The sequence below is a fragment of the Homalodisca vitripennis genome, unplaced genomic scaffold (assembly GCF_021130785.1).
Source record: "Homalodisca vitripennis isolate AUS2020 unplaced genomic scaffold, UT_GWSS_2.1 ScUCBcl_2805;HRSCAF=7908, whole genome shotgun sequence".
Lineage (NCBI taxonomy): Eukaryota > Metazoa > Arthropoda > Insecta > Hemiptera > Cicadellidae > Homalodisca > Homalodisca vitripennis.
In genome coordinates, this window is record NW_025778913.1 from 29,540 (window position 1) to 38,367 (window position 8,828).

Genomic DNA, 8,828 nt, shown 5'->3' on the forward strand with positions numbered 1-8,828 from the left:
ACACATCCTGTGACAGCAATTATCATAATTAATGTAATTTTAAGAAATCATGTGTTTCACCAAACTATTTTTATATCAAGATATTGATTTGAAAAGGATTTTTTTAAAAAACGTTTACCTAGTCAACATTATGAAACTGTGTCTGACTCACCAAAAGTGTAAAACCTGGCCAGTTTGGTTAGCCGTGTGAACCTGCTAAAGTCGGACCCATTTACGTAAAATTGTTACTTCCAATCTACTACATGATAAAAGATAATTAATACTACAGTATAATCATGGATTATTATTAGGATTCCGGATTCAATTAATGAACGTCAGTTGTGCTGACTGCAATCAGCTTTTGTGTAATCACTGCTGCGGCTGATTGTTCATTCTGTGGTAACTTAATATGCATTTCAGATTATTATTATGCATTTTAATGACAAGTGCAAAGGTAATCAAATCTTTTATTAGCTCGTCGGTACGAGTAAGATATTAAGGTCAGGAGCCGTAATAGTCTAGGAGCGGAGAACCAATTTATTTACAGTGCCCTCAGAATGTAGTGCTGTCAGGGAACTGGTAAAATTCTGTCTACAGATTTTTCCACGTAAAAAGGACGACGAAACTTAACTACAGATCAAAGCAAGGACCGCTCTTGCTAATTATGCATTGCCACTATACAAAGAGGAAAGGAGCTTAATAGTAGGTTCAGACCGTTGCGGTAATTAATACTGCTATCGGTATTATTACGTAACAAGAAAATTGATGACTCGCATATAGTTTATTCTTGTAGTTTCAACTTTAGATTAAAATGCATACAACATTTTGATAAAACTGGAGGAATTACTAAAGTTTGAAATTATTGACATGAATAAGAAGTAGATATTGGAAAATTAAAATGTTTAGCCGTTTATCTTCTTAAGAAAGTAATAACAGAAAATTTATCTATAAACGCCATTTATCAAGGAATTTATAAAACATTTACGTCATACTCACGAGATAACACAACAGTAGTGTTGAGTGGGTAAACCAGTTACAATAGGTTACACAAGCTAGATGTGGTACGGTTATACCACGGTGGTAGCTACTGTTATGTGTCTATATTTAGGAATCTATTTTGGAGTCACAGCTATGTTGCTGAGTAAGCAGATACGTTATGAGCAAATGGCTCACAAGCATTTTGCGGTACGATGGTAACTACTATGTTTGTACAACCTATTTTGGCGTCACAACAATGGTGCAACTGTGCTGACCCGTTATAATAACTCACAAGCATGTTGAGGTACAATGGTAGCTACTGTGTTTGGTCCAACCTATTTTGGCGTTACAACAATGGTGCAAGTGTCCTGACCCGTTACAATAACTCACAAGCATGTTGAGATACGATGGTAGCTACTGTGTTTGGTCCAACATATTTTGGCGTCACAACAATGGTGCAAGTGTGCTGACCCGTTACAATAACTCACAAGCATGTTGAGATACGATGGTAGCTACTGTGTTTGGTCCAACCTATTTTGGCGTCACAACAATGGTGCAAGTGTGCTGACCCGTTACAATAACTCACAAGCATGTTGAGGTACGATGGTAGCTACTGTGTTTGTCTAACCTATTTTGGCGTCACAACAATGGTGCAAGTGGGCTGACCCGTTACAATAACTCACAAGCATGTTGAGGTACGATGGTAGCCAGTGTGTTTGGTCCATGGTAACGGTGCAAGTGGGCTGACCCGTTACAATAGCTCACAAGCATGTTGTGGTACGATGGTAGTATTTGTCTTGTGTGCATATAGAACAACCTATTTTTGCGTCACTGGTGTTGTGAGGGAAAGCCAAATACATAGATTATATACGTCATAACACTGGTATTGTGACAAGAAGCCAAATACATTTATTAAATACAAAGTTATTTTGCAAATACAACTAGAAATACTGTTCACTACTTGGAAAAACGATTAATGATCTTTGTGGAAAACTTATTTCTACTCATTACCATCCTCTTAGCAGTATTGAAGGTAATGAAAAGTACATTTCAAGCTTTATACCAGCCTAATTTGCTTTCTAAAACTCCAAATATCCAATAATTTTTTTATGGTAAGGCCAAGAATTCCAAGTATAACCTTACTAAGAGGTAATGAAATCTGTTTAACCTTTAATAATGGAAATACTAGCAGACTGCAAGTTTTAGAAGGACTATATTTTTTGTTTCGGCTGATGCATTGAAAGATACACAGAACCGTTGATTACATTTAACAGGAACTTTCAATTTATGTTACACAACGAAATGAAGATAGGATTTATCGCTACTTAAGAGACTAGTAGGTCATATCCCGGAGAGATATTTGCTATGATAATAGACCTATATTCATACCGAGGACTCTATGAATGTCAATCTAAAATTTCAATACTATCAGTTGAATAGTTTAGGCGTAAAAGCAAAACAAACAAAGGCATTTTCGCATTTATAATATTATCACGATTAGGATTGAAACCGGTCCTCTCAAACAGCACAAATAAGGGGTGCGAAGGTGAGTAATCAATCATTTATTATTGAATCAATCACAAGGTTTTTATTAACTAAAAAGGCTAAGACTAAAATCTGTTAATGAAGTCACTAGTCGTAGGAAATAATTCTTTTAAGATGGAGTTGATTTAACAATTTGCTCAAACGATTACGACCGTACTCCAAATTTATTTGTACAAGAAGTAATATGTAGGAACTAACTAAATATTTTTAAATATACACTGAAAATTTTCAATATATATTAAATATTAATTTATGTAGGTATGATCAATATAGCAGTGGGGGGAAACGAATAGTCACTTTCAAGGGTTTTTAAATCTGCTCTGAAACATATACATTCAAAATATGAATTAGTGTAGCAATGGATTTTCTGCGTTGCGAGTTGCCAAACTCTGGAATACACAGTAACACTAAGCAATGAGCCGAAACTCGCGTGCTGGGAACTATATCTAAAGTAATAGAACAGTTAACACTTCCGTTGCGAGTTGCCAAACTCTGGAATACACAGTAACACTAAGCAATGAGCCGAAACTCGCGTGCTGGGAACTATATCTAAAGTAATAGAACAGTTAACACTTCCGTTGCGAGTTGCCAAACTCTGGAATACACAGTAACACTAAGCAATGAGCCGAAACTCGCGTGCTGGGAACTATATCTAAAGTAATAGAACAGTTAACACTTCCGTTGCGAGTTGCCAAACTCTGGAATACACAGTAACACTAAGCAATGAGCCGAAACTCGCGTGCTGGGAACTATATCTAAAGTAATAGAACAGTTAACACTTCCGTTGCGAGTTGCCAAACTCTGGAATACACAGTAACACTAAGCAATGAGCCAAAACTCGCGTGCTGGGAACTATATCTAAAGTAATAGAACAGTTAACACTTCCGTTGCGAGTTGGGAAAATCTATGCCAGGAAACTGCTCTCCGACACGGAACGAGTCCAAACAGGCTTTCAGATCAACAAGTCTCAGCAAATATGTCATAAGTTCAATATACAAGAGATAAGATAAGGACCTTTTGTGATCGTATATAAGTTTTTATTATACTAATTCCCCACTTATTACAAAGACATCTCAAAAAACGTTTTTTTTTAGAAAAATTATCCATGATAAATAATGCAGATTAACTGGCTAAATTATACTCTCCTCGTGTGTGTAGAGAAGAGATCCATACGTGTAAGACTTCATTTGGAATTTAAAGTAATCATATCTTAATAAACATGACAAAGAAGGTAAATAAAATACCTAATATAAAAATAATAATTTTAACTTATATACAATATTGTTAATATCATGTTATACAAATAATTACGTTACCTGAAGAAGTTATTTTTTCTAATTTTTATACATCGATCAGATGATAGTTACTACTAAAACATGTACTCATGTAACATGGTTTTACGGTGACGAATGAACATCAATATTATGATATTCAAATCGTATCAGTGAATATCATATTAGTATTCAGTGGTTTTCTGAATGTGACAATGTGAGTTATTGAGTAAAGGAACAACCGACAGGTTACATGCTGAGGAGACATAGGTTTAACACCAGGAATATTCCTCTACAAAACAGAGAAGTGAAAAACTGTATAGTTGTCAAGTTTTCTTAACCCTAACTCAAAATATGTTTATAAAATATAATTTAGAGTCGGTATTCTCTAATAACTCAGTGGAACCGCTTCATTTTTAGAGGCGCTCCAGAAAGCAAAAGATATTGTAAATGGAAGAATACATTAAAATTAAAGAGCTCTGTAATGTAGCAAAATTCCATAAATTCTGTCTCTAAAGGTACGCCTTATCCAAAGAATTTTTGTCTGTCGTACATGGGAGATTAAATATTATAAAACCTACAATATGAGTCGTTATAAAACTTGCTCGCTCGGTATCACTTAGCCAATAAACATTCTTGTAACGTATGTGGCTGTGGCTGTCGATGTTATCCTGCAGGAGGAATTATTCTCAAGAACCAAAAAAAGAATTATTTATATAAGCATAGTTAGTTTCGCAGATATTCGTTTACATGATCATTTAAAATCCCGCTTACTGGAAATATGGACCGTACTCCTTGTGTATTTGTGAAGACACGACAGGGAGTGAGAGGGTCCTAACCTTTATATCCGAGTAAATGTATCGCTATAGCTGCTAGTATTTCAAAAGATCGACCAGATATACGGTTTTAATTATGTATCTTACAAATCTCAAGAGTACGTAAACAGAATAACAATAAACAAACAGAACTTTGTTAGACCACATACTATGCGATACTCCGAATTTCGAGAAAAAACACATAGAAAACTTACATATGACTACGCACAGGTCTGTACAATTGATTATTATTTTTGAAATAGTTATTTCCATTCATTTACAATTTTGTGAGGGCAAAACACCCGAAGAGTTTTGTTCGTGACACAGGCACAAGACCTCTATTATTATGATACAACTTCATTATTATGAGGTCATCTCTGTCAAATTAACGCTGGAGTATAAATATTTATATTATGTATTAAGAAGTAACTGTAATCGCTAAAAACATTCGAGATTCATGAAATTTTGAGAAGACAAAAAAGAAAAAGATATAAATATCTGTGACCGGAAGTATGTGGAGAACATTAGTGTAAGACAGGAAATGTTCCCGCGAGATCGTGTAGCGGAGTTAAGATAATGGTATAATATGAGACAGAGAAAAGGAGCGTAACAGAGCATTTCAAGCGTGTTCTTTTGTTCATTTGTACTAAGTGGCAATTGAAATTCAAAACATTTCGTACCATACTGTATACAACAAATTAAAATCAGTATTCTGTTAACGAAATAAATTAATATGTTGTTGGCATGTGTTTTTCTTCAAATGTCGTTATTTACGATGGATGATTTGAAAAGATAAGATAACTAAATTTAATTATGTAGTTGAACATTACAAACCTTGAAAAAGTTCGTTTAGAGAAATGTTTCTGTTCTTTTGTATACGTTTTAAAGTTCTTTTGTGCAAAATATTAAGCTCATAAAAAATGAATAAATCAATATCAAAATGTAAAGGCGGTCGCGGAACTAAACGACATTGTGTACTTCTTATAACAGGGCGTTAATATATCTTTAAAAAGTATGTCTGCTAATTATTAAATTGTTATCTTATATATTTTAAAATATTATGAGAGCATAAATTCTTTAATAGAAGAAATGTTTATATTTTCTATTAATTTTATACAAATGTTTGTAACATGTTTTTACATTTCATATATTACAATGATAACTAACTTCTAAATATTAAATTAATAATCATTTATACATATTTTTACCATCGTTTGTGTTAGTTTTTATAATTTGGTCAGTATCATTTTCATAACAACTCGTATTTTCAAAATAATTCATTCTTTTTAATTGTCATTATATTCTAAAAATGAAATCATGGTTTTATAAAAACTTAAATAAGGAATGTATAAATATTTATTAGTCAGTGATCATTAAAAAATATATCAAATCTACAAAAACATTACAAACATATTAATAAAATTGGTATAAAATATAGAACTATTTTGGCAGGTCTGATAAAATCAGTTAAAGAATTAATAAGAAATGTTCTCCGTTTAGTTCTTGTTGAGAAGAAAGTGAAATCGTACTCTAAGAAAGATACTCCAAGAATAAATCGTAATAGTTTTAAATATCACCTTTTAATTGGACGATAAACACATACGGTATTTTTGAATATATATTGGACTAAAACAATTGACAATGGACAAAACTGTAATTATAGTTCAGATTAACGGGTTACTAGGTTTTCACGAACTATGAAAGGAACAAATACCGCAAGAAACCAACAATAATCAATAATTTAGTGTTGCGAGTTTTATTACATTGCAGTAATAAATATCTGCAATTGCGGTATAAATATGCTTGGATCGTAAAATATAACACGAGTATAACCGGACAACAATAAATAACTTTCTTATGCCTTAATGACAATGAGGTTATGTTGAAAGTATCTAGTAGGCCACTGTTTGAACATATGAATAATATTACTACTTTATCTATGAAGAAGTCTCAACATAGTTTAATAATTTAGAAGTCTATATTTTTATACGACTAGTTATTATTTTTTTATTTACTTTAACATTTTTTTAAAAAGAATATGTTCATTGTAGACGTTTCTTGCGAACTGAACTTTAATTATACGTTCGTTTAAAAAACCAAACACTTCAAATAATTACATTTTAATTTATATGAAGCCTTTCGATTTGAAAGAAAACATCATCAGTGCCACATAACTAAAAACAAGTAAGGGACATAAAGCATCTTAAAAATGCCACGAAGAAGATAAATCGCTCATGGCAAAATATGCACTTAGAACTTAAACAATATTAAAGTAAACCCAAAATAAACCCAAATAACCCAATCCTCGATGCTTATTAAAACTAGTTTTTTTAGAAATAAAAAGTTAATAATTAATGAAACATGAGGCTTTACAACATTTGCCATTCATGTTTTTTCGTTTAATAAAATATTAATTTTATTATTTATTGACATATTTTTTACATTAGCCATACTTTTCTGATTTTTTTAATTTTGCCAGCATTACGCCTTTCTTGAAATTCAAATATCGTATTATATTTATATATTTTATGACAAGCTTAAAATCTTTCACTGTAAAAAAGAGATTTAATATCATAAAATCTCAAAGCGATTTACGACCTCGGAGACTTTGAGGCGAATCCTACTTCCTCTTAGGTTATAAACTTCCTCGCACCCTAAACTTTCATCACAATCTTTATGGCAGTGGTCCTCGGTTTTTCACAACACCACTCTGACTTTTTATTTCAAGAGAGTGATAATAAAAGTAAATTAATATTAAAATAATAAATTTCGAAGATAATACAGTTATGTGATAAAAAATATAAAATTGTGTGAATGGTCTTGTTAATATCTTAGACCGTAAGTACATTTTCGTACTGTTATTGAATTACAAATTAATTATGAGGCTCAAAAATAATTCGTAAAATTATGTATAAAGAATTGTAGTAACAATAACCACCATGGTTTTACAATAATTTTTGTGCTATTTTCGATATTTTTTATTTACAGTCAAAACCTTTGAATATAACTTCATGAAAACATAAAAATATGAAGCATCCTCATTCCAGTAGGAAAGATGTGGAAATTGTTACCCAGTCTCAAATAGAAGCTGCAGGTGTAGATCTGCACAAACATCGCTTTTGGTTATGTATCGATGTAAACTTTTTACCGCAATCTTGAGGACAATGAGGATTTAAAAATATTAATATCTGAACTATATCCGAATGATAAATACACTTTGGTTTCACAATATACCTTGCATAAACCGGATTGTCTGCATTTAAATAACGAGACAAAGTGTCATAATAATATTACCAAACGTGGGAGAAGAAGCTCCCAAATGTAAACAGCAGGCAGAAATGGATTATTAACTTTTGAAGTTATGTCCATATATTTAGATAGCACGTTATGTATGAACAAACATTTGCATTTTACGATATATCTCGAAATTGCTTTAGTGTAATGTTCTCTTTTTTAAAACCACATCTGACCATTACTAAGCAATAAATTTAACATCTCTTTAAAATTTCACGAAACAGTTAAACATTCACGTGACCCAGTTATACAACACGCAGTGCAGAGTTAAACTGTACAACTACATAACGAGCTCTCGTATTCTCTCGTGCTCTCTTTACTCAAGGCGCGAGCAGAGAAATTGGTAAGCAAACAGCCAGCCAGCGAAAAAGAAAATATGCCTTACCTTTGTTGATATTTCTTGTACACAACCAAATAATCTTTGTATTTCAGTATTCGTTTACAATATTTTTGCAATATGTCTTTACTGTTTATATAAACTTTTGTTTTAGAATGATTAATTCGAGAATATTGTACAATAAAATTGGACCCGTTGTATAATAACAAAATGTAATCACTTTTCATGGAATCGATTAATTGAAAAGGTGTTATCGATATAACTTGATCTTTTCAACTTCCTACTAAAATACTTACATCTAAGTATAACAAAAACTAAAACATTCATTTTGCAATTTAATACGATTATACATAAATAACTAATTCAGTGTTTAGTCAAAATCTGATTATGCCTAGAAATAAGTACTGATGTCATACACATACAGAACATGCCCTAAACACTATCTTTTTGGAAGTTCAAGTTAATTAAAATTAAAAAATCTAACAAAATATAAAACAAACTAGCAACAGCAAAAGTAACAGTACAATAGCTAAATGCGAAGATAAACTTAAAAACTCGACATGCAATAAATCGCTAATATTTCAGTAAAATATTTAAACATTAACACTT